The 25915-nt window shown below is 37.0% G+C and overlaps 1 protein-coding gene across 8 annotated transcripts in view; it reads right to left on the bottom strand.

Annotated features, from left to right (window-relative positions):
* The window catches only part of LOC124364761 (muscleblind-like protein), a 769654-nt gene that overhangs the window by 203585 nt on the left and 540154 nt on the right, over positions 1–25915 (bottom strand). For 5 of the 8 annotated variants that reach the window (XR_006922648.1, XR_006922649.1, XR_006922650.1 and 2 more), the window contains exon 1: positions 931–1084. The exons of 2 other annotated variants lie outside the window; for them this stretch is intronic. The gene's annotated coding sequence lies outside the window, so the exon portion shown is untranslated. Of the gene's footprint in view, positions 1–312; positions 553–930; positions 1085–25915 lie in introns of those variants that run through there. One more of the 8 variants, XM_046820485.1, reaches the window with a different exon arrangement.

Here is a 25915-nt window from a genome sequence, read left to right as displayed (position 1 = left end):
TAAATATAATTTATTGAAATGTAAACTTGTTGTGAATGTATGTAACACAACTTCATTGTGATTAAACTGTGAGATCAATTAAACACTTATTTTTCAAGCAATTACTGAACTGTATTAATAGTCTCATATTATTTTGCGGTTTATTTTAGGTTATTGTAGCCTAAGTAAAGATTATTCATTAGACACTGAATATGTATCGTTTCATGTTATGAAAACAATATACTTTTAAACTAATAATACTGTTTTAACGTCACATACTTGGTACAAATAATAATTATGATGTAAATTAAAAGGTGAAATGCGTCTACTTACATTAAAACCACTACTCTTATCACACAATATGCTACCGTCGAAGTCCTAGCTTGGACATCCTAAGTTAGGTTAGTTTTTCAGTGATAACAATATAATATTTATTGGTACGACATAATACTGGATCCGAAACACAAGTGATTAGTTTAAACGCGTACTAACAGAATAACGATTTACGATAAATCAACTGTGAGTATTGCACTACGAAGTTAACGACGAAAACAGAGTTATAAAGCAGTTAACTCGGGTGTAGGCCTAGTTGGTGCCAGTGTGGCGCAATGTGTACGCTCAATAACAATACTGAAACTGTACACAGGCACAGTACACATGATTACATTAGCGAACATCTGGTACACTGTATACCACTACACCGGCCGTGGACGCTACACTGCTACTGCGGCACATCTGTTCTCACCTGATTACAAACACCAGCTGATTAATCACCCAGTAACCACGTTACACTTTCAGGTTATGCCAACGTTTCCGCTGCGGAAAGCGATTTCACACCGACCTGCCGACGCCGCGAGGTATAAAAGTCGATTCTGTTAAAATTCCCTGAAGAAACGAATTCTCAATCGTACTAATGTTGAGGAATGAAACAGTACAACTGTGTTCGGTTACCTGTAGAGTGTATTCCTGCTGGATAGTAGCTAGCGAGCGGTCGCGAAGTGTGTGAAAAGCGGGTGAAGCAGTAAGACCGACACCACACAGAACCGACCGATCACTGACTGAACTGACACTGACTGGCGCGCTGCGACCCACGCACTCTAGCGGCCTGCTTGACAACTAGCCCCGCCCCCTCCCTCCACCCTCCCACTCACTCCCCTCCCAGTCCGGCAGACGCCACCTCGGCTGTGTTTACATCCAGCAAACTCACTCCCCGCATTCGTTATTGTGACGTTATGGTCTTCTCTGGACGGAAGGTCGTTTACGGTCTACACCGGGAGGCGCAATTTGTAAAAATATATCTCATTAGCCCGGGAACAAACCGGACTTCGGGCCTGGCGCTGGCGGCCGGGTAGAAGTGACGTGCTGTAATTGTATGCACCAGAACCAGTTTGCAACAATGTCTAGACGCTGTCGGCTAGCAGCGCAACTGTCTCGGAAACCGTCTCCATTTATCACACGAGAATTAGTCCTTACAACCGAGACCTAGTAGATGAATTATTCATAGAAATTTTTCCAAGAATTTCTGAAAATCACTTCAGCACAAATTTAATATTTATTGAATAACCAGCATACGGTAATCAAAAGGAATGTTCCTTTTGCTGACTAGCACTTACGGGATACTCAAAATAAAAGATTCAAAAGAAAAATAACCTCACCGAAATTGATATTTTTAATTTCGTCTAGTTCAGCATAACAGCATTAGTCATTTACTATATTAGATAAAATAAAGATATATCTGTCCGCTTGTAAGTCCAATACCCAATACGATAAGGTGAAAGGTGAACTAAATTCAGAAGAATTATTAATCCGACAATATCAAAGTGACATTGGTATAAAAGAGGACGATCACCACCTAATTATATAAAAGTAGAACTCTTTCGAGATCGCTTCATGTATCGAACACAAAGTTGACATTAATTGCATATTAAATTTATAAATGCCTTTTTTCTCTTCGACTAATTGTTAGGTGTCTTAGTAGCCTACACTTAGAATGTGGTCTGCATATTTTGCCAATCAGTTTTCATTAAATTTTTGATAGACTCTTCTTAAAATGAACTTAATTTATCTTTGCGTGCTTCTGTTAATCAAACTAGTTTAATAAACGTTAGGTTTAATACAAATTTAAGTCACTTTATGTCTAGATATGTTTGTATCCTTCTAACATTTTATGTGGAGTTGAAAAAAGACTTTCTAACTGCTAGAGATAAAATACTTTTCTTCTGTAGCCACCATCTGATTCCTACACATCCTTCAACTTGTGAATCCTAATTTTCAAATTGAATACTATTTCTGTTTCAATCACCATGAAAGGTGCAACAAGTAAACTTTTCATAAGGAATGTTTCTTTATAAACGACAGACAAACCGTCTTGGTGACAGAGGAAGGCTTCTGCGAAGTAGGCTAGGCTCACATTGCGCACAGCAGGGAAGAGCGTTAGGTTCCGCAGTTTCCAAGAACAACTGCAATAAACTTTTAAACTCTGCCATAAGTTAAAGTTACTTTCACAGGCTAAGCAGGTTCTGCTGGTTCTGCAGGAGCGTAGCTCACAAACTCACCATCGTTGGAAACGTCAAACAGTGCGTATACCACAGGTCATTACTTTAAAGTGATAATCAAACCTGAAGAAGTACCTGGTTATTCCAAATAATTACACAAAGTGGATAGGCTATTTAATTGCAAAGGGGACCTGTTAGTGAAATGTTTTAAATATTTTCTAAATAGGTTATTGTTATTCCATAATTATATCTGAGTACACTGATACCAAATAGATGCCATTTCGTACTCATATTCAGGTTAAATTTTCTGACTTTGAATACACTGGGAGGTAGTTATCTGTTCATGACAACTTTATATAGTACTGCACAGTACATTAGGCCCAGATCAAATTCTTACTCCAACAAGTAAATAAGTTGGCTAAACTTATAAGGCAGTCCAGATGCCTTATTACGCTCCAACCATCTGCTCAAGAAAACAAAACCCAAAACCGGAATGACATTCAGTAACATGGTTTGGACGCGAATTAAAAAAAAAAATTGTTGGGCTTGACACATCGAAAAATGGAGAGTATGATGCTGTAATATGTTATAATGAGGGGATTTTAGGAAAAGGCAAAAAGTATATGGGAGATCTGGTGCAAACTGTACTGTTGGACTAAAGCTTTGACAAGTGAACGCGAAGCTGAGAAGGCTATGAAAGAAATAAAAAAGGGCTCGTGAAGCAAGATTAAATATAAAAAGAAGAATAATAGAAAATGAGCAAATCTGACGGTCCAGACTACGGATATGGAGCTCACTAATGGAAGTTTACAGCAATTGTTGTTGTTTTTGTAAGTCTATAATCAATATAGTTTAGTTTGGTTTTGTAGAACTGTAGAAATTTATTTCTTATTACTTAAGTACCGATATTTTCTAATCATATATTCAAGCTTTTTTCAAACACTTTTTACAGTTCACTTCATTCATTTTGAGAAAAATAATGTAATTTTTTCATTCATACACTTATTTTTCTCAAACAGCTTAAAAAGTGGCTATGGTCTATGAAGGATATTGAAGAAGTACTTTTTAAAAATAACATTTAAAATGAGATTGTTTCCTGTCTTTGTAATCTGTTTCCAATAATTATAATAAGGCATCATTTAACTAGTGCCTCTTTTAAGATCATTATGTTCTCCATATTTATTTGTTTAATTTTTTTACATGTAGGCTTAGTTGATTTATGTATAGTTAAGATTTTTGTATTAATTTAGTAGAGTTTTCACGAACTTCACTCAGATTTAAAATAAATAAGTTTTGCTAAAAATATTACTGTATTGTTTGTAATGCTGCTAGTTTTCTGTTAATTTTATGATATTTATCACTCCAAACAGGCTTTGCCTTGGAGTTTTTTTTCTTTATTTCTCATAGTGATGTAGGTGCAATAGTAGTTGTAGTTGCATATGTATGTATTGTTTATGTGTAAGTACATGTAATGTATTTTGGTTAGTATGTACAATATTATAAAAATTGTATCTGTCATTGTTATTTGTGAGAAGTAAAGTTACTTTCTTTCTTATAGCATTGTTTATAACAATATTAAACAGTTTCTATGCAGCTTGAGTTTAAAAACATAGTTTCTATGGATAAAGATTTCATCTGATAATTTATGTATAATTGTTTTCTAAATTCTACTTATCTTTCTCTGTTCATGATATTTCTATTAGCTGTTAATCACCTGATCAAAAATGTATGTTTATTTATTTCTGTTAATTTTGTTTGTTTCATGTGCTACTTTATTATATTTTGGTAATCCGTTTTGAAAACGGCAAATGCCGAAATATTAAATGACACTTGTATCAAGAAGTTTAATTAATGTCTATAATTGAGCACTCATGCATTTATATAACATAATTGAACATAAGTAAATATCACTGCTACAAACTCCTTTCATATCGTTATATTTCCTTTTTAAGAACTGAACCATCTCTCGTTTAAACTTCATGAAGTTTCATTCATTAGTTTCTGAGAAAATTGTACCTACAAATAGGTAATTTAACATGTGCGAGATATGCGCTGACATGTTCCTTTAATTAAGTATCTTTTTGTTTAATAATCACATAGTTTGCTTAATTTATGATATAAATCAATTGAAAAATAAATTTAAGAATATTTTACATCAACCTTACTGGCTCTTACTGACTTTTAAAAGTATTTCACAACCCATTGTCATTTATACAACAAGGGCAGTAAATATAAACGGGTGAATTGACCCTAAATGATGCAAAAGCTAATTCCCTCCAGAAATAGACGATTATAGCAGACGGCACTGTTCCCAGCAGAGGGCACTGTAATTCCACTGTCACTGTAAGAATCCGGTCTGAGCTAGCACATCCAATACCCGTAAAGATCTGCGAGGGCAGTTTCAATTTAGCTAACAAATAAGATTGAAGAAGGGGTCTGGGGAGAAGAAATAACAAGGAGTCTGCGAGTGCAGGCCACTTAGCGATATCGAGTGGAAGGGAAGAGGCCATCGATTACCGAATTCGGACAAGATTCAGTAATTATCGACGGGCGGGGGGAGGGGTTATTGGATAATTGTGCAAGAAATATTTCCTCAGCTGGATCCAATATGCAGTTAAACAAGAGTGTCTTCGAGATCTGACGCTCTAATCGAATCGGAATTGTTTAATTTGGCCGGCGCAGATCGATTGTTCCCATTAGTGTGTAGTCGGTTACATAAACAACTGCCGGGGCGCGGGCGAACTTTAGAGGCCCACATTGTTCGCCTAATCCGCAGCAGCCGTCTCGTTCGTTCGCTAAGCTCATTTTCATGCCGCACAATGCACCGAGGCAAATGGCCGCCTCCCCACCAGACGGCATGATATCCTTCCTCGATAAACAAAAGATACTGCCCCTCCCCCACATCATATTATTGACTACCTTGGACATAATATGAGTTTTTATATGTTCGTCGAACCGATGATTAGTTATTTGCATAGATTACACATGTGGTTTGTACTTAATTACGTCAGGTGATTTAAAGGAAGAGGTTATCTATCGCGTAACTGGCTTCACTGAGGCTGCATGCCAAATTTCAAGTCTATCGCTGTGCTCTGTCCTTATTTACTATATATATTAATAGTTTTCACATTAATTGAAATAAAGTCTCTTCTTTCTAATAATGCAATTTTTGTAGGTCTTCGGTAAGAAAACCTCTTCCAAAAATAGTGGCCTTCGGATAATAAATAAAAAGTACCCCAATTTACTGATAAATTTATTAACTCTCTAATTTTCATTTTCCATGTTACCCAAGAGACTAATGTAATAATGATGTCTACTAATGATCTGCTAAATACTGTGGAGTTGCATGCGTTATCATCGAACTCGATGTTCCCTGTACAGAAAAGAAGCTTCGTGCACAATTTCAAATCTATTGGTCAGGTATTGTTCGAGATATTTGAGAAAACCTCTTCCAAAAATAGTGGCCTTCGGATAATAAATAAAAAGTACCCCAATTTACTGATAAATTTATTAACTCTCTAATTTTAATTTTCCATGTTACCCAAGAGACTAATGTAATAATGATGTCTACTAATGATCTGCTAAATACTGTGGAGTTGCATGCGTTATCATCGAACTCGATGTTGCCTGTACAGAAAAGAAGCTTCGTGCACAATTTCAAATCTATTGGTCAGGTATTGTTCGAGATATTGAGAGAGAAAGACAGATGGACCGAAGATAGAAATGATATTTCCACAGCATGGAGTGTTAAGCTTCGCTGACGCTCAGCCAATATATTATTGGCAAGAGGGAAATTTATGGTGTTTCATTCTAAAATATCGATTATAGATTGAGCTACATGGAAATTTATACCTCTTAAACAATAAATTCTTGTAATATATACATTTTTATAAACCTAATTGACGGAATGACATCTCTCAGTAATTGCGCCTTGAACAATTCTATATTTCTTTCCAATGAAATCCGTCTAAAGGAACGAAGTTTTAATTGATGCATATGGATCGCAAAAATAAGAAAAACAAAACGCAAAGAAACAAAGTCGAATGGTTGAAACAAAAATAATATTTTATGAATTTAATTGTCCAAACACACGCGTAACGTGGTTACAACACGTGTTGACCCGACAATGATTGTCAATCACGGGAGCTGTATTCTGTCAGCAATGGGCTCTATTGTAGAGTCATCAAAATCAGCATCGCTGATATGGACTCATCCTGTGCTGCATAACGTCACCCAGATCCAGATGATACGATGACTTCACTCTGCACACTGTACACCCTACCAGTCTAGGAGCCGAGCGTCAATCACGGGAGCTGTATTCTGTCAGCAATGGGCTCTGTTGTAGAGTCATCAAAATCAGCATCGCTGATATGGACTCTTCCTGTGCTGCATAACGTCACCCAGATCCAGATGATACGATAACTTCACTCTGCACACTGTACACCCTACCAGTCTAGGAGCCGAGCGTCAATCACGGGAGTTGTATTCTGTCAGCAATGGGCTCTGTTGTAGAGTCATCAAAATCAGCATCGCTGATATGGACTCTTCCTGTGCTGCATAACGTCACCCAGATCCAGATGATACGATAACTTCACTCTGCACACTGTACACCCTACCAGTCTAGGAGCCGAGCGTCAATCACGGGAGTTGTATTCTGTCAGCAATGGGCTCTGTTGTAGAGTCATCAAAATCAGCATCGCTGATATGTACTCATCCTGTGCTGCATAACGTCACCCAGATCCAGATGATACGATAACTTCACTCTGCACACTGTACACCCTACCAGTCTAGGAGCCGAGCGTCAATCACGGGAGTTGTATTCTGTCAGCAATGGGCTCTGTTGTAGAGTCATCAAAATCAGCATCGCTGATATGTACTCATCCTGTGCTGCATAACGTCACCCAGATCCAGATGATACGATAACTTCACTCTGCACACTGTACATCCTACTAGTCTAGGAGCCGAGCGTCAATCACGGGAGCTGTATTCTGTCAGCAATGGGCTCTGTTGTAGAGTCATCAAAATCAGCATCGCTGATATGTACTCATCCTGTGCTGCATAACGTCACCCAGATCCAGATGATACGATAACTTCACTCTGCACACTGTACATCCTACCAGTCTAGGAGCCGAGCGTCAATCAGTAGTTGTTCAAATAGTGACTTCCACAGACTATTTGTATTGCAGAAGAGAGCTATCAGAATTATTGCCAAATTAAAGTTATTGTCTACCAGTCTTCTAGAATGCATTTAGGGAGCTCAAAATACTAACATTTCCATGCTTGTATAAACTGGAAACTACTGGTTTAAGAGCCAAATAGTTGCGACATTCACAACTACGAAACAGGGTATCGTAAAAATCTCACACCTGTTTAGCACAGATTGAGAAGATTCGAGCAACTTCCTTCTCAAGCCCGCATAAGGTTTGTAAATGGTCTCCCTGAAGAATTAAAATCAAACATTCATGTTCAAAGATCCATTGCGACACCTTTCAGTGCCTTATTAATTTTATACAGTTAATGAATTCATGGACCAACTCATTAGTAACAGTCGGATTTGCTGTAGTACAGGGGCGTTGACATTTAAAGTTATTCTTTATTATATGCTAATTTTACTGACGGACAACAGTTTTCATGTAAGCAAACAACAATATTTTGAATCGTCAGAATCAAGACACGAACGTAATTGTGTTATTTTTAATGAATATAAAATAATTATGTGACGCATGCTATGTAATGTTTAGATTGTATCTTGCAATATAGATGTTTTGTATAGTAGTCATGCTCGACAAGACAAAGAAGGGGGACCCTGGTAGCAGGGACGTAGCTAGTGAGGAGGTCCACGGGGGGGGGAGACCCCCATATTTTAAAATTTTTAGCAAACAATTATTATTATTTAAATAATTCAGTATGACAGAAGTGTGCTGCTGAAAGATCGTTCTCAACGTTGAAACGGGTCAACAACTGTTAAAGAAACAGAATGGGGAATGAGCGGTTGATTGCACTTGCCTTACTTTCTGTCCACTATGGGAAATATCAGTCATGACCCCCCAATTTTTTCCTGGCTACGTTTTTGCCTGGTAGTACCCTAAATAATGATCTTATAGTAGTATGAATCCTGAACCCTATTATCAAAGTTGGATACAGGGGATCGAGTACAGGATATTTAAAATCGATCTACAAGTGCAGTGACTACATAGGCTAACTTGTTGTAACTGTGTTGGTAGGTCGACCTTGGTAGCTTCTTCACAATGCGATCAACAAGTAGAGTAGTTTCTCTATCGAGGTAATGATGGCAGGGAAACCTTTGTAACATCATCGCAATCCGAACTCCAATATCGTTATCAAAAGAGATTGTGTAATCAATTCCCGTTACTGGTTGGAGCGCTGCTTTGACAGAATGTGCATTATTGCGGATTCATCGTCATTGTCGCTGTAAACGCATCTACTAATATCAGCAACTCTCTTCGGTATCAGAAGCTGATGATAACTTTACACCACTTTTTATCTGCTTCTCATGTATGCCGGGAGAGTTTGATCGGAATAATGAAAATGGGATTTTCTCGACTGGGATTCTTCTGATGTTCACCAAGTTCGCTGCCAAAGTTCGGCGGAGAGATGTTATCAAGCAGTTTGACAGCGTAAGTCGAGCAAGTATGTCCGGTCTAAGTTGGCGGGAATGTGACTGGCTATGCAAGTCAAATCGGCATTACATTCCAGCGTGAGCGTGGGTCGCGTGAGCGCCTGGCTTCTAGCGTGCTAGACGCCCGTAAATACACGCGACGCCAGCCCACCCCTTCAACCCCTCCCGCGGCTACATCTGCAGTGGAATTGTTTATACGTGTAATTGAACTCGCAATCAGCATTGGCGATACGGTACGAAAACGGCAGTTTGCTCGGGTTTCAGGCACACTACAGCCAGCGACCCCGTGGGAAACCCAGGGAATGTATTGAGTGCTAAAGGTGAAAGTGAATAGTTCTAATACTACCTCATTTGACTGCAGTAACCGATCGTAAAACAATTGTAAGGTCCAGTGTTAGCAGTACAGTCTGTCGAGAAAGCGGGCGTTACAACATTCCCCCTACCGAATTTTTCATCTAGGTATATTTCTAACCATCATTATAAAAATAGGGTAACTACAAAACTAGTTTGGTAGGTAAATCCTTGGCAGCATCCATTATAACAATAAGTAAATATTTTGTGATATAGACAGTTTATCGTAGTTTCCAATATTTAGTGTAGGCTACATTGGTGAATTATAAAACCAAAAGGTAATCGCTTTTAATTAGTTTGTCAAATTCTTAAACCATTCAAGTGGTGCGGCGATTTATTTTGTAAGACCAATAAATTGGATTTAACGCTGAGTTTTAAGAAAAAGCTAACTTTAATTGAGAGTTCAATACGTGCCATCAGGTCATAAAGTAATAATTTAACGTAAAACACATGGTGGTTTATTCACTTTTTTAGTATGGATTTATAAAATCTTGTCTGACTACCTATAGTCTAATAGTCTGTGTTACCCCTTTGAGTATAGTATGGGAAGGTATACAGCCTCCAAAACCCTCAAAACCCGATACTTAAAGGGTAAATTGTTAAGATAACACACAGTGAAAAAATAAAATACGAGGAGTTACGATTTATGTACTTCTTTGTTTGAAGTTTGTTTTTGACGATGAAAGGATTGTGAAAGAAACAGGATTTCCGGACATTTGCCATCGTTCAGTTATACAAAAAAATCAGTAGCCTAACACTAGTTTCGAGATTTGCAATCTGATCTCTTCTTCAGGTAAATAACTAACCTAACACATATTGACAAACTAGGTAAAAATAAACAAATAATACCAGAGCGTTGTGACACGCTTAAGTCAGGAATCACAAACACCATGTTCTGTGTCAACTTTACTAACTCTAAAACATGCACTTGATCAAAAACTAAAGAGAACAATAATTATTAAAACTGAACAACAGAATACAGGTCACAATATGTGTGCATTCGCCGACCAACCACCTGCGACTGACTAGAGGCCAATAGCAAAGGGCGATCGTCACAGCAGAAACAAGATGGCGGCAAAACAGAAGGGAACGGAAGTAGGCCTTTTTTATTATTGGTTCCTACTAGGTAAACTTCTTAAACCATACTGTGACTCCGCATTCGTTTATTACAAATTTCTAATCTGTTTGATACTTTTGGTTTTCTTTTCAATTAATCTTTCAGAATTGGCAACCAAAGCGGCCTAATCTCGACCGATTGTTGACTGATTGGTTAGTCTTTCAATTCAATATACTGTACTTGTTTGTTGTGTACTTTGAATACTATAGTATATCGGTGCGTAGTTATTGCTTAGTGTTACGATTTCTCTCTCGGCCTGGTGACATGTCACAATAGACCCGTGAGAAGAAGTATCCAAGATTGAGGCCTGTTAGAGCATTTGTCTCCGGCCCACTCCCCATTGTCCGACTATCGCCCACGGCCTCACAAATTATTGCCCTATCTCCAAAACCATGCCAACACATGCGACCCGGCGCGGCGGTGCAGCAGCCTCGGCCCAGACGGTGGACGTGAAAGTAGCTGCTGACGTCACAGATGAGTCACTCGTGAGGTCAGGTGATTTGCATGAGGACTCGACTCTCCTTATACGGCGGAGACCACACATTCCCTGCTCCGGTGTCTGACTGCAGCCACCCGGCCTACTTCTTGTTCCCGGAGTCCACGTCTCCGACACAACCGTAGCTCGACTATAGGTGGGACGATTGTTCATGGCCTCTCAGATAGTAGTATTCACTAGTGATTCTTGAAAACTCTAGAGGTAGATCACGAAAGTGATTTCCCTCAAACCTTTGGGTGGCTGGATTTCCGTATTGGATTGGACACAGTAGTGGTTATTTTAGTTAAATGTCGACGTACTATTTACCAAGGATTTGCCGAAATGTCCGGTTCTTTCTTTGCATCAGAGGGAGAATACATTTTCGTACAGAATTTAACGAATCTAAATTGATTTCAATATCTTAGTCCTAAAATGATTGTACTTGGTTACAAATGGGACGATTGTAACCTTTGCAGATTATCTTTATCGTGTTGGAGACAACCTTACTATCGGCCAGAACAACCGAGATGTCGAAAATTCGTACATGTGGTATCGACCATTCCAACATTATTCCAGAATTTTCAAGAGTCGACTGACATACCATTGGGTAAAATAATGCATCTTGACAGTAATCGTATAGTGATCATCCTATATCGATTAGGATTCGAAATTCCTGCGAGCGCAGGAAATATTAATACTAAAAACCACTCCTAGGAGTCAGTTGACAATCTTCTGCTTCATCCGCTCAAGTCAGTGCGGAACATAGGAAGCAAACGACGGGTAAGAGGGGTTGTAGATTGCCTCTTGTTACATCCCGGGGATGATGGAGTTTTGGGTTCGTTGCGGAATAAGTGAATAGTTTGTCAGTCCTCGAGGGCATCGTATGTCTTAGACCAGAGCGCTGGCCGGGTGTGGTCTTGATCTTTGGGTCCTTCTTATGGTTAGAAAGTCTCCTGTAGTCTGGGAGTTGGTGTCCTTGACCGATGGTTTTAACCTAAATTGCTCCTCGAGCTGTGCCAAACGTGTTTACACGACTTACTAATTGGTGTGCACGTACATATGAGTTAGAACACCTGTTTTAAAATACTGAACATCATTATAAAGGACTGTGGCTATGGCAAATACAGGAAGTGCTGCAATAATCTGTGGCCACTTTGCGTAACGTCATCAACGTCGGTCATGCTTCTCGCCCCTCAACAGCGCCAGGACACCTTGGGGTGACGAATCCTGCACGTCAAGCGTTGAAAACAATCCGAAGAAAGGACACCGGTGACAACATCGCCTGCCAGAACAGGAACTCGGCCGGTTTCCTCGAGTCGGACAAGGATGATTAGGCAGACTGTCTCGTCCGCTTCCTTATACATCGGGATCGAATCTTACAATTCTGGTCTGTCAGGCTCGACTGCAGGCAGCATTCAAGGACGATGCTGGATCCTCCGGTGCCCGTTGATTAAAATCAGCAACCCTCGCTTCCTCCGAGTGATTAACGAATAATTAGCGAACATTACACAGGAAATTAAGTCGCTGGGCGGTTCTCACTAAATCACCGGAGCCCTGTAAATACGTTTAAAAAACAACAGAAGAAAAAACAATTAGTTAGAAGCCATTCAATTGACAGTTGAACAAATAAAACTATTAAGATAACACGTAGTAGATTATAGATTTCTACTCTAATATCCACCCAATTAGGACTGTAGAAAATAATTATTAAAAAACTACAACATACATTATCTAGGCACGCTATATAGTTTACGATGCTTATTTACTTTTAACGATCGAATAAAATAGTGACACCTGACTCGTGACATTAATTGTGATAACTGTGATAGTGAGAGGCGGTGGAGACAGACAGACAGACAGACACTACTGTGGGCGAGCTGGACCGGCTTCTACAGTCGCCTCTGGCAAGTTGCGCAACGTCCTGCGTCTACATGGTCCAGAGTCACCATCTGGCGTGAATACGGATCACGTGATTAATGACCTCTATTATACTGACCCATGTCCACACATAGTAAATTTAGAAGAGGTGCATAATACAAACACAGCTAATAATGTAATAAACTATCCAAGTCCTCGGAAAATGCTATATCGAGACTGCTACATTCCGGTTATTTCATGATTCAACATACAGTGTTCGTTAAGGACTGATAAATACTTTGTGCGACAGCTCTTGATAGAAAGGACCTAGAGACTTGAGTCCGGAGAACTCTAGTTTTGGGTTGTAAAGATCACAAATCAGCGAAGTAGCAAGGAGAATTTAAATGTGCCATTACGTTCTGTTGAGGTTTTCGAAACTCTGTTGTATCCGCTTCTTCTATTTGAAAAAATGAAAGAGTGTCCTTTAGATTTAGCATAGTACAGATCCACAAGCTAAAAAATCACCAATTTATTTTAAAATACCACGAGAACATACTGGAGGATTTAAGTGTAGTTAAGGTCAATACATAATCAATAGAAAATTCGGTATTAATATTCGAATCCATTGCAATCGATTGTGTTAATGCAATCATCTTACGCGATGTTATACCTAGCTCGATAGCAGTATGTTAGAGAATATCGATAGTAAAGTCGGTATTAGCAATCGAATACACTACAATCCATTTCGATAGCAGGATGTTAGTGAAGATTGATAGTAAAGTCGGTATTAATAATCGAATACACTACTATCCAGCTCGATAACAGGATGTTAGTGCAGATCGATAGCAATTTCGGTATTAATCGAATACACTGCAATCGATGGTGTTAATGCAATCATCTTACGCGTTGTTATACCCAGCTCGATAGCAGGATGTTAGTAAAAATCGGTAGTAAAGTCGGTATTAGTAATCGAATACACTACAATCCAGCTCGGTAGCAGGATGTTAGTGAAGATCGATAGTAAATTCGGTATTAATAATCGAATACAATACAACCGATGGTGTTAATGCAAATAATCCTCCGCTTTGTTATAACCAGTTTGATAGCAGGGTGTTAGTGAAGAAAGTATAGAAACAACCTTAAAAATTCTAAATTTAAGAAATTACAAATCTTATATATATATAAAAATCTTGAGTCACGATGTATGTTGCCAATAAACTCCAAAACGACTGAACCAATTTCAATCAAATTTCACATGTATCCGTAATTTAGTCTAACTTAGAAGATAGGATAGTTATTATCTGAATTATTCGCTTATGTCGTGAATATAAACGAATAAAATGAAGAAAAGTTTTCAAAGCGCCTGCACATTATAACCTGCAATTACGAGATAGATACGTATATTAAACAGTGAAACACTATTTGAAGGCGCTAAGTTATGATGTATAATTGTCTAAACTAAATTTTTGGTTGAACTTAAAGGTTGAGTGGTAGACCACTTTGTAATAAAATACATTATGCATGTACAATACATTTTTGACATATTTTCTTGATCGTGACATCAAGGTAAAATCTACATCGGGGTTGGAAATATAATTTACTTCAACCAGAAATGCTCATACGCGGGCAAAACTTACGAAAAGCGTGCGAAGCCGCGGGAAACAGCTAGTAATATTATATAAACCTAAGGCCTACAATGTCTTTACAAGGTAAATTCTTACTTAAAATAAATCTGCGAATGGAGCAGGTACAATTACTCTGTAATAAAGTACGTAATCAAATCTTCTGTTATGAATTATTACAACCGGTAATGTATTGATAAAAAAATGGAAATCGGCACAACCCCAGCATAGAGATGGTAAACTAACGCCATAAATTCAGCACAGCGCGGCGTACCGACTAATGTGGTTTATTTCACAATTAACAGGCCTACATGCATTAATTAGCTTTCTGGCTTGTTCTGCACTCGCTCTCACAGCGGGTTCCGACATTTCTGCAATCGGGATCGGTAATAAACAATAATACCAGGCGATTACGTGCCGCCTTACTTAGCGGCGATAGTAAGTTATTACTTTTAATCGTTGGTCGAACAACTAATTAGGAAATGACCGAGTGGTCTATATCCCGTGAACTTGTAGTAGGGGATGTTCACCTACATGGAATATATCATCTCACGTTGGCAAAGGTTTTTCCAGACGAGCATCAATTTCATAACCTAAAAGTTATTTTTTGTTTTGTTTAAAATTTGTTATTGACGATGGAAGGTTTGAAGGATAACAGTATTTCTATCCTCCTCGTCAGGGGGGGGAGGTATTAATACATACAAAAATAAATAAAGAACAGAAAGAAGTAAAAATAGGAAAGATAAAGGTTCAAAAATACCCTAAAGCTAGTTGGAGTCCAGTCCAGGCTTTATCACTGCACAGAATACTTCTTTCTGTTCTTTATTTTTGTATGTAATAATAACTAACTCCCCCACCTGACGAAGAGGATAGATTCCAATCCTCAAAACGTTGTGTTATATTTTTTATAACCTATAATGATGGCAAATGTCCGAAATCATAGTAATCTAAAAGTTCTCTAGGTACATGACTTTGGAAAGTGTGTCCAAGCTACGACTTTTTATATATATATATATATATATATATATGTATATATATATATATGTATATATATATATATATATGTATATATATATGTATATATATATATATGTAAATTACATGATATTTTTCAATGTTAATTTTATTTTTGTGAGGTCTTTCAGAATCAAAGATTCCATCGTCAGGAAACTTCACAAATAAAATTAATATTAGAAGATATGTAGTAATTTATTAGTGGTATAAAATGAAAATATTTCCAATACTCTAAGAATCTTAATAATAGGCGTGGTTCATTCCTCTTTTAAGTTTCTAGGACTGGTCCACCAACTTTAAGGTGGTTAATGTACCTGAAGATTTTCAACATCGCTGAAAAAATAATTGGTCATCGATCAATGCATATATTTCCAAAGCTATAATGCCGTGTATGCAACGGTAATGTTTACAGGGCATACCGTATACTCCACGTAAGGTGGAAAGTCAAGTTTAGAGAGCGGCGGCGGAAAGATGGACGCGAGCAACTAATTGTGTTTAACGAGTTCTGAGACACCTACCTCGCGAAATCTAGTAAATCTTTCACTATAATTAAAACTTGTTCTTGACATTTTCCTTCCCACTGTTTCACTTGGGCAGGGCTGTTTGTTTTGTTATCCAAAGTAATGAAAGGGGAGCGCCTTGGGCGTAATTTTCGTATTGTAGATCCTGCAAAATTCCTTTTTGGAACTCGCTTCAGAATACTTGCTGCAAAAATTATCTAACAGATATTAAAATTTACGTATTGATTAGTTAGCTACTTAGTCACATGCATTTTTACTATTTTATTTAACTTTTTCATTATCTTAAAAATAACAATGACTGTAAATTGTCTTGCAAAAGCGTAGCAAACATTATACGTACAAAAAACTCAGTTTAGAAAAGATTTTACCTTGATAATAGTTGTCCTAGACATAACCTATAATTATTGGTTTCGGAGTGTTGGTAAAACTTATTACGTAAGAAACTGAAAGATTTAATATCTGTCTGTCTGTCCACAAGATATCTCGAGAACGAACAAACCTACAAACTTGAAAGTTTGCATGAAGGTTACGTCATGTGTATGTATCATAGATTTTGATGATGGTGCACGCCATCCCATGAGATTTGGCTGAGCTTTGGCAAAAAAATTTGCGTTGGTCTTATTGGTAACCATGATGGCAATGAAATAATAGCAGGATAATTAAAATTATACAACCATAAAACATTTTAAAATGTGATGTAGCTTGATGAAATGATCTACATTTGGAATTATGCATATAACCTCAGTCTCAGTTACGCGACGTGGTATGTCGCACTTGTACCTTGTTATATAAAGAATTAAAAGTAAAACAGTTATGCCACATTTCCAATCATATCAAGTTATATATTTATTCTTTTTTAGAGTAGTAACATGTAACCCACTGTCTAAAGACGACAGTAAACAGAAGATAAGTACTATAATAATATAAAGGACGAATAAAGCATACCATTGCTTAAAGATAGGATGAACTATTATTCAACTACAAAACTTCAGCAACAAACAATGGTAGTCAATAATGCATGTAAAATTGGGATTTCGGCGTGGATTACTTTAGAAAACTGCTGCAATCCAGGTACCGATATCAAATGCCAAATTCCACCTTCTTCTCCCCTGTTTATGTTCAACGTTGAGGTAGCCTTGATTTGATTTATTTATAAAACATTATCTCACACCTTTTGCTGAAATTATTTTCTTAATTTTGTTCTCATTCGGGGGTCAAAAATTTGAATTTTGTGATTTAACCCTCAAGACGAATTTCTTCGATCTAAATCGTAGTTTTAAGATTTCTTGAAGGAAACTACGAGATCCTTTGGATTATGAGATAAATTAAATAAATTTCTTTCACATCCCATCCCTTTGATAACCCTCAATGCAAGAATATGTAGTAGTCCTTTGAATGTTGCAAGATTAAGTGATAGTCCTTTGGTTGTTGCAAGAATAAGGAAGAGTCCTTTGGATGTTGCAAGAATAAGTGATTGATTGTTCTTTGGATGTTGCGAGAATATGTAGTAGTCCTTTGGATGTTGCAAGAATAAGTAATAGTCCTTTGGATGTTGCAAGAATATGTAATAGTCCTTTGGATGTTGCAAGAATAAGTGATTGATTGTTCTTTGGATGTTGCGAGAATATGTAGTAGTCCTTTGGATGTTGCAAGAATAAGTAATAGTCCTTTGGATGTTGCAAGAATATGTAATAGTCCTTTGGATGTTGCAAGAATAAGTGATTGATTGTTCTTTGGGTGTTGCGAGAATATGTAGTAGTCCTTTGGATGTTGCACGAATAAGTAATACTCCTTTGGATGTTGCAAGAATATGTAATAGTCCTTTGGATGTTGCAAGAATAAGTAATAGTCCTTTGGATGTTGCAAGAATATGTAATCGTCTTTTGGATGTTGCAAGAATATGTAATAGTCCTTTGGCTGTTGCAAGAATATGTAGTAATCCTTTGGATGTTGCACGAATATGTAGTAGTCCTTTGGACGTTGCAAGAATATGTAGCAATCCTTTGGATGTTGCAAGAATATGTAGTAGTCCTTTGGATGTTGCAAGAATATGTAATAGTCCTTTGGATGTTGCAAGAATATGTAATAGTCCTTTGGATGTTGCAAGAATATGTAGAAGTCCTTTGGATGTTGCAAGAACAAGTAATAGTCCTTTGGATGTTGCAAGAATAAGTAATAGTCCTTTGGATGTTGGAATAATAAGTAATAGTCCTTTGGATGTTGGAATAATAAGTAATAGCCCTTTGGTTGTTGCAAGAATAAGGAAGAGTCCTTTTGATGTTGCAAGAACAAATAATAACCAAAACTGTAGCAGTAACTTACAAACTCCCACCGCATATAAATATGAATAACAAAACAGCTTTATATGGCCTATATATAACAGGGCGCGATTTATTGAAAACGCTATACGTAAAGTAATTGTGGAGGCTTTCAACATATTAAACCCTGTTGCGAGGAGATAACAGAAAAATACACGAAGCTTCCGGGACGCGATAAATTACTTTGACGCGGGTAACAGTCACAGTTAGCAGGTCGTAAACAGGGCCGAACTGCAATAAAACGGTGATAAAATAAATCAAAAGTAATAAAGCATCAATGGTAACGCGGATTACATTTAACAGGCGCATATCATGGGGTGGTCGGACAATCAGGGTAAGCGCGTCGTCCGCGCTTTGTGCCACTGATTTACACCAGAGATCAGCTGGTTACACTACAGTACAGTAGTTCAACGGAATTTTGTAGCAATTGCAACGACCCCCCGACTAAAGGGAACAATTTAAAACTAGTGCTGATAGAACTAATTGTCTATTTTTATTACATCCAAATATTACAACGGCTGTGTGAATATGCCAATAAAAGTCTATTGATGTATTGCTCTAGTTTTATTTGTGTAGATACATTCTATAGAGAGTTTTTTGATTGAGATCTCTTGAATTGGAAAATTGTTCTAAGGGGTGAAAAAAATATATTAACCAAACATTTCCTACATTGTTTCATAAAAATATAAAAAATCAAACATTACAAAATTTTGTTCTTTTGTACACATGCACATTTGCTGTAATAATCAAATGGATAAGATATAATGTTATTTTTAACTATTCCAATTTCACACGAAAAATATTAATAATTTGAGCAAGAATGTTAAAACAATTAAATTTATCCATTATTTTTATAAATAGGAGTAATGTTAATTTCAAATTATCAAAGGACAGTCTCTTGTGAAAATCAGTAAAACCAACCTAAACAAAATTATACTTTAAATAAAAAAAACTCGGTTTCGGAGTAAATAGTAAAGATTTTAAATGACTTGGTGATTTTGGTAACATGTTTTCCGTGTAGTCTACAAAATAATTAAAAGCTACTTTAGCTTTCACAATTGACAAACAGTTCTCTCCTGAAAAGATTTATTAAAATGTTTATTTGTCACCATGTCTTAGCCTTGATCAATTCTAGATAGGGAAGATTTATAGAATGAAGTGGCCAACACACAATGTCTGGTATCTGTGAAGAAGGACAATTTTAGAATACAAATTTTAATTTGTTGTTTCTAACAACCCCTTCATTTCACTGGAGAGAAGCAGTAATAACGAAAAGTTGTCCACAGGAAGACTTCTTCGTTATTACGTGAACTTCTAAATATTTTATCTAAAAAATCTACGTATATAATTTTTTTACCTATAATGTTTTAGACTCACAATTGAGGTTTTGATGGCTAGAGCGATTGAGCTTTTCATTAATATTTGGTTTCAAGGAAGAAGAAGTTGTGAAATGATACATCATAATAAGAGTATTGCTTTTAACACATGGAAGTTTAGAATAAAATCTAACAAAATTAAAACTAAATGCAACGTACTGTACTAGTAGTCTACTGGTGGCATTGCGTAAAACTGACTGTATAGTAGAAATAAAGTACCGTATTTGGCAGAGAAACGTTATTATTTTACATTCAAGATTATAAACATTGTTTGTGTATTTTGTGTGGGTCCTATGGATATTTAGAAGATTAAAAAAGTTACAAATACGAACTAAATAATGGACCGAAACGGACAGATTACAGTTTCAGAAATATCAGATTACGTTAACATTATTATAAGATTATTTACAAAGGCCGTTTCACATAAATCTATAGTTAAAACGTACAGCTACATACTGATTCCTTTTATATAACTGGCTGAGCGTCAGCGAAGCCTAGTAGTCGAGGAGCTAGAAAGCCTATTGTATCGGTCTGTCCGCACGATACATCGAATGAATGAAAATCGCAGAACAAATAAATTTGTAAACCACCTGCGCACAACAAGTAGCAAATCATCAACAAGTGGCAAATATACATAATCATTATCATCGTAGATTTTTGAAGGTCTCATGCCTTCCTCTATGGGAACTCGTAAATCTTTAAACAGTTGATATCTGAGGCCCAGAATCTTGCCAAACACTCTGCAAGACGATCTTGGCGTCACTTTGAGTTCTGTGGATCTACACCCGTTTGAAGATGTGAATCCAAGATCACTTAGTCCAATTTGACTTCTCCATTGAGCTTTACGTCGGATGCAGAGCCCGCGCCTAGCGGCTGTCGCGACTTTCTCCCGCAGATTGGCTGCTGAGTCTGTTTGATTTGGGAGAAAGTGTGGCGCAGGCCTGTTGGACCACCTCTCCGCCGTACCACCGCGCCGATCCGTGCTTCCTTGATAATATCAGGTGGCATAACCACAGACAGCTCTTCAGCCGGTTGCACAACCATCGGACTCAGCCAGTGGTCAACGTGTGACAGATGGATTACCGATCCACAACTGGATCCACTGTAATTTACTCGCAAGAAGAAGTGGACTTCTACAACAGATCTGTCTCCGGGGGTGAGCGGAAGTCGTGATCTCGGTACTAAAAGGTCAAAATTTTAGAGGTAAAGTTCCGTTACAAAATTTAACAAAACCTAGCCATTTGGAATTGTTGCTGCCTCGATAGTTGTGATTTAAAACCTCGTTTATTTTCAGTTTGTAACTCTAATCCTAGTAACCAAATACGATTTATATGTTTCACAGAAGTTGAGAATTAAATATATAGAAACCACAAATTTAGTGTACATATTAAAATTTATAACAACACAGAATTTTCAAAAGTCTTGCTGAGAACAATGTTAATGTGGGTGAAAAAGAGATGGAACTTTGTTTCCATCTGCCAATATAGCGTGGATGGAAATCCGCGTGATTTAGGCTTCTTAATTTATTATTTAACGCGACTAAAAAAAAAAAAAAAAAAACAATAGATTTGCCAGTAACATAGTTTCACCGTACTGAAGAGTACTCTTGCTTCATTCATATCCGCTTTAAAATACATACCGGTAGGCTAATTATATGTTCTAATGTCGAAGATTTGGAATACTATCGGGTAAACAGTGCATAACGGTCGGTTGTTGTGAAATGGTCCTGAGTTATTCGTCATAAGAACAGTGTGTAACCTCATATACTTTTACGACCTTAGTTTTATGGGAGACTTATTTTAAAGATATATTTTTAATACGCATCCAACCACTTTTTAGTTCTTTTATTAAGTGTATCGTTTCAAAAATGTATATGAGTGAGTGTAAAAACATTTTCTGATTCTTTCCTGAATACCTAAGAAAATATCTAAAAAGTAAAAGACGTGTTAATTATATCTTTAAAATGGAACACCTTTCATAATTCCACGACTAAAAATAATGTTATAAAGGTCCACGAGATTCTACATTGTGCCATTTGCCTACAAGCAAGATGGCCGCCAGTAAATCCTTGCTCAAATATCGCAGTAACATTGCAAACTTGTAGTCAGCAAGGTATCGCGATGGCGGCGCAATTCACGGTTCCGTTATTTATAGGCACTCACTGCACAGTCTGCACAATCGTGCGGACATAATCTGTAAAATACGACGCCATCACATCTACAGTTATCGTACAGAATTAGAACATCTTCCCACACCGCGGGGCCGAGATGGCGGTGTTGGAGCCCATCTGAACGTTGGGAGTAACAGCAGGGAAAGAAAAATGCAGTTATTTATACTCACTTGTGCAATAAGATTGAAGAAAGAATTTTGAGGTTAGGTTTGGTGACGTCATGCCAGAAGTGACGCAAGTTATGGTGACCGAGGCCGCGCGACGCAAGGCTAGGATGACATCAGTGCAGACCCGCTGGCCGCTGGGAGGCGATCATCGAAATGCCAAGTTAAGTGGGAAATGTCATAATTTCCAGATGACAATAATTAATTGGTTCCGTTATAATTATGCGTTGATCAGGTAATTCACTCTGCTGCAGCATCCACAGCGATTATACTCACTTTACACTCGCACGATGATGATTGACTGCTTTTGCGATGTGGGCGAGGAATATTGCTTTTAACACATGCAAATTTTCAATAAAATTTAAAAATAAATTCAACATAATGTATTATGTAGCCTATCTCCGTGGTATTGCGTAAAAAGGTCTGAGTAGTAGAAATAAAGTAGGTAACGCATTTATACGGAGAAACGTTATTATTCGACATTCAAGATTAAAAACATTATTTGTGTGTTTTGTGTGGTTCCTATGGATATTTAGAAAATTAAAACGTCATGAATACAAACTATATAATAAACCGAAACGGACAGATTACAGTTTCAGAAACATCAGATTACCATTATAAGATTAAGTACGTTACATATAGAATCTATAGACACAACGTACAGTTACAGACCGATCTCTTTTATTTAATTGGCTGAGCGCCAGCGAAGCCTATTACTCGATGAGCTAGAAAGCCTGATCTGTCCGTCTGTCCGCAAGATATCTCGATAATGAACTGATGAACTTGGAATTTCGCGTGAAGCTTCGTTTATTTACAGAAAACATCGATTTGGAATATAGTATATGTCACTAATGGAAATTGGCTGAGTGTTAGTGAACGATTTTAGATTTGTCATAGAGGTAAAATCGTGAAGGCAGTGAGAAAATCGCAGAAAAAATAAATTATACTTATCCAATAAGTGGTATATCTCAATGTAAATTGAATATTGCTTGTTTAATTCAAGACAAGGTAGGAGTACGCTACACTACGTGTTGTAACAAGCTTCGACGAAGTTGCATGCAAATTATTAAATCTATAACTTATTTTATTTTTTAGAAGTCCTGCGTACAAAAAACAACGTCAAGAGAGACTCATACAAAAAAAAGAATTTGACACAAAAATTAGGTATCATATAACTCATTCTTGTATATCTTGTACACATAAAATCTTTCTCGACTTCTATGTAATATATTCACATGTTTGTTCATTAAATTGGTTTTCGTATCGGTGTTATCGCTATAAAATAATAGTTAGACTAATATATATATATATATATATATACATTTCAATAAACATTGAATCGCAAAAAGTACTTGCTCCGCCGGGAGTCGAACCCGGATCTCTCACTTGCCGGGTGAATGTGCTACCATTACACCACAGAGCGCTTACTTTTTTTCCGATTCAATTATTTTGTATTTGGCCGTATCTGTCACATATGCGTTTAAATAAGCAAACTAACATATGATCGGAAGACCAAATACCTGTCAAACGAAAATAAACGAAAATATATATATATATATATATATATATATATATATATATATATATATATATATATAAAATCTCTTATGGGATGTGAGTTTGTTTTCAAATTTTATTCAATATTTATTTATATAATTTTTATTTTATTTTTATTTATTCAACTATTTTCTCGTTGCCATCATGATTAGTCGTAGGACCAATGTAAAACAGTTCGCCAACGCTCAGACAAATCCCATTGACAACATCCACCATCCATTGGTATGTAACTCAGTGTTCCTCATATGCTAATGAAGCTGCATTATATGTCAGTTCGTTTTTTAGATAGCTCGCGGACAGACAGACAGAAACAAAATGTGTCCAGCTACACAAGTGATAAGGTTTGCTAAAGCTCAGAGATTATACCGGTTCATGTAGTGATAGACAGTACGTCACAGCTAGACTCTGATGGGTGTAACAACTTTGTCCAGCTACACAAGTGATAAGGTTTGCTAAAGCTCAGAGATTATACCGGTTCATGTAGTGATAGACAGTACGTCACAGCTAGACTCTGATGGGTGTAACAACTTTGTCCAGCTACACAAGTGATAAGGTTTGCTAAAGCTCAGAGATTATACCGGTTCATGTAGTGATAGACAGTACGTCACAGCTAGACTCTGATGGGTGTAACAACTTTGTCCAGCTACACAAGTGATAAGGTTTGCTAAAGCTCAGAGATTATACCGGTTCATGTAGTGATAGACAGTACGTCACAGCTAGACTCTGATGGGTGGAACAACTTTGTCCAGCTACACAAGTGATAAGGTTTGCTAAAGCTCAGAGATTATACCGGTTCATGTAGTGATAGACAGTACGTCACAGCTAGACTCTGATGGGTGTAACAACTTTGTCCAGCTACACAAGTGATAAGGTTTGCTAAAGCTCAGAGATTATACCGGTTCATGTAGTGATAGACAGTACGTCACAGCTAGACTCTGATGGGTGTAACAACTTTGTCCAGCTACACAAGTGATAAGGTTTGCTAAAGCTCAGAGATTATACCGGTTCATGTAGTGATAGACAGTACGTCACAGCTAGACTCTGATGGGTGTAACAACTTTGTCCAGCTACACAAGTGATAAGGTTTGCTAAAGCTCAGAGATTATACCGGTTCATGTAGTGATAGACAGTACGTCACAGCTAGACTCTGATGGGTGGAACAACTTTGTCCAGCTACACAAGTGATAAGGTTTGCTAAAGCTCAGAGATTATACCGGTTCATGTAGTGATAGACAGTACGTCACAGCTAGACTCTGATGGGTGGAACAACTTTGTCCAGCCAGGCTCTCTAGAAACTTCGATACTAAAGTCCTTCTTTTTATGTTCTCCCAGCTCGTTGTGGTCCCATTCCGTTTTCACGATTCTTCTTTTTGTTAACTACCATTGTTAAAAGCTTTTAATCCGATCTTTCAAAGCTAATTTTCAGCTCCTAGAATATATAGAAAGATCAGAAAAATGTAAAATTATTATTTATTATTACAGTTTCGAGTTGTTTTATTGGTTTAGGTATTATGAATGTCGGTTTAATATTCTAAATTAGTTCCGAATAATATCTAATGTTATTGATTAAACCTTATTATTCTACTTCCACCCTCTCTATAACAGTATTTAGGTCAAACGTATAATTATATATAATAATGAACTATCAACTTATTTTGTCCTCCCTTATAGGATCACTGTTAATTCTATTGCCCTCTACTGCATTTTGCGCTGATTCTGTCCATGAAATACAATTCTGTGATTCAATTACAGTTAAAAAAAGTTTAATTTACAATAATACTATAGTTAAATAACTATAATTTCATAGTTGGATAGCTAATGTGTTAATTTAGCGTATTTAAATTGTGGTTATACTATATAGGTAAAGGGTGATTTCGATAAAAGTGCGAATTTTTTCAGGGCTGATAGAGGTGTAGATACACACATTTTTGTCCAATACACATGGGGTCGCAAATGTTTCGTTTCCGAGAAAATTGGGAATTTGTATAACACCTCTTTGTAGGCAACTTTACTTACTTTGTAAAACACATAAAATAACCACATAATGTGAACAAGAATGTAAAAGAAAATCATTATTACGGCAATTTTTATGTTCTAAATTTTTTACCGTTTGTGTCGGAATAAAGCTGAGCTCTTCCTAATACCCACTGTCTTCATTTTGAAGAAGTCGTGTTTTTCCCCACTTTTGTTGCTTAATAAAACATATTTTGGAATTAATGAGGACTTTTATAGGAATCGCCCTGGGTAAATGCGGTTTAC

The sequence above is a fragment of the Homalodisca vitripennis genome, chromosome 6 (genome assembly GCF_021130785.1).
Source record: "Homalodisca vitripennis isolate AUS2020 chromosome 6, UT_GWSS_2.1, whole genome shotgun sequence".
NCBI lineage: Eukaryota > Metazoa > Arthropoda > Insecta > Hemiptera > Cicadellidae > Homalodisca > Homalodisca vitripennis.
This window is presented reverse-complemented; position numbering and strand designations above follow the sequence as displayed.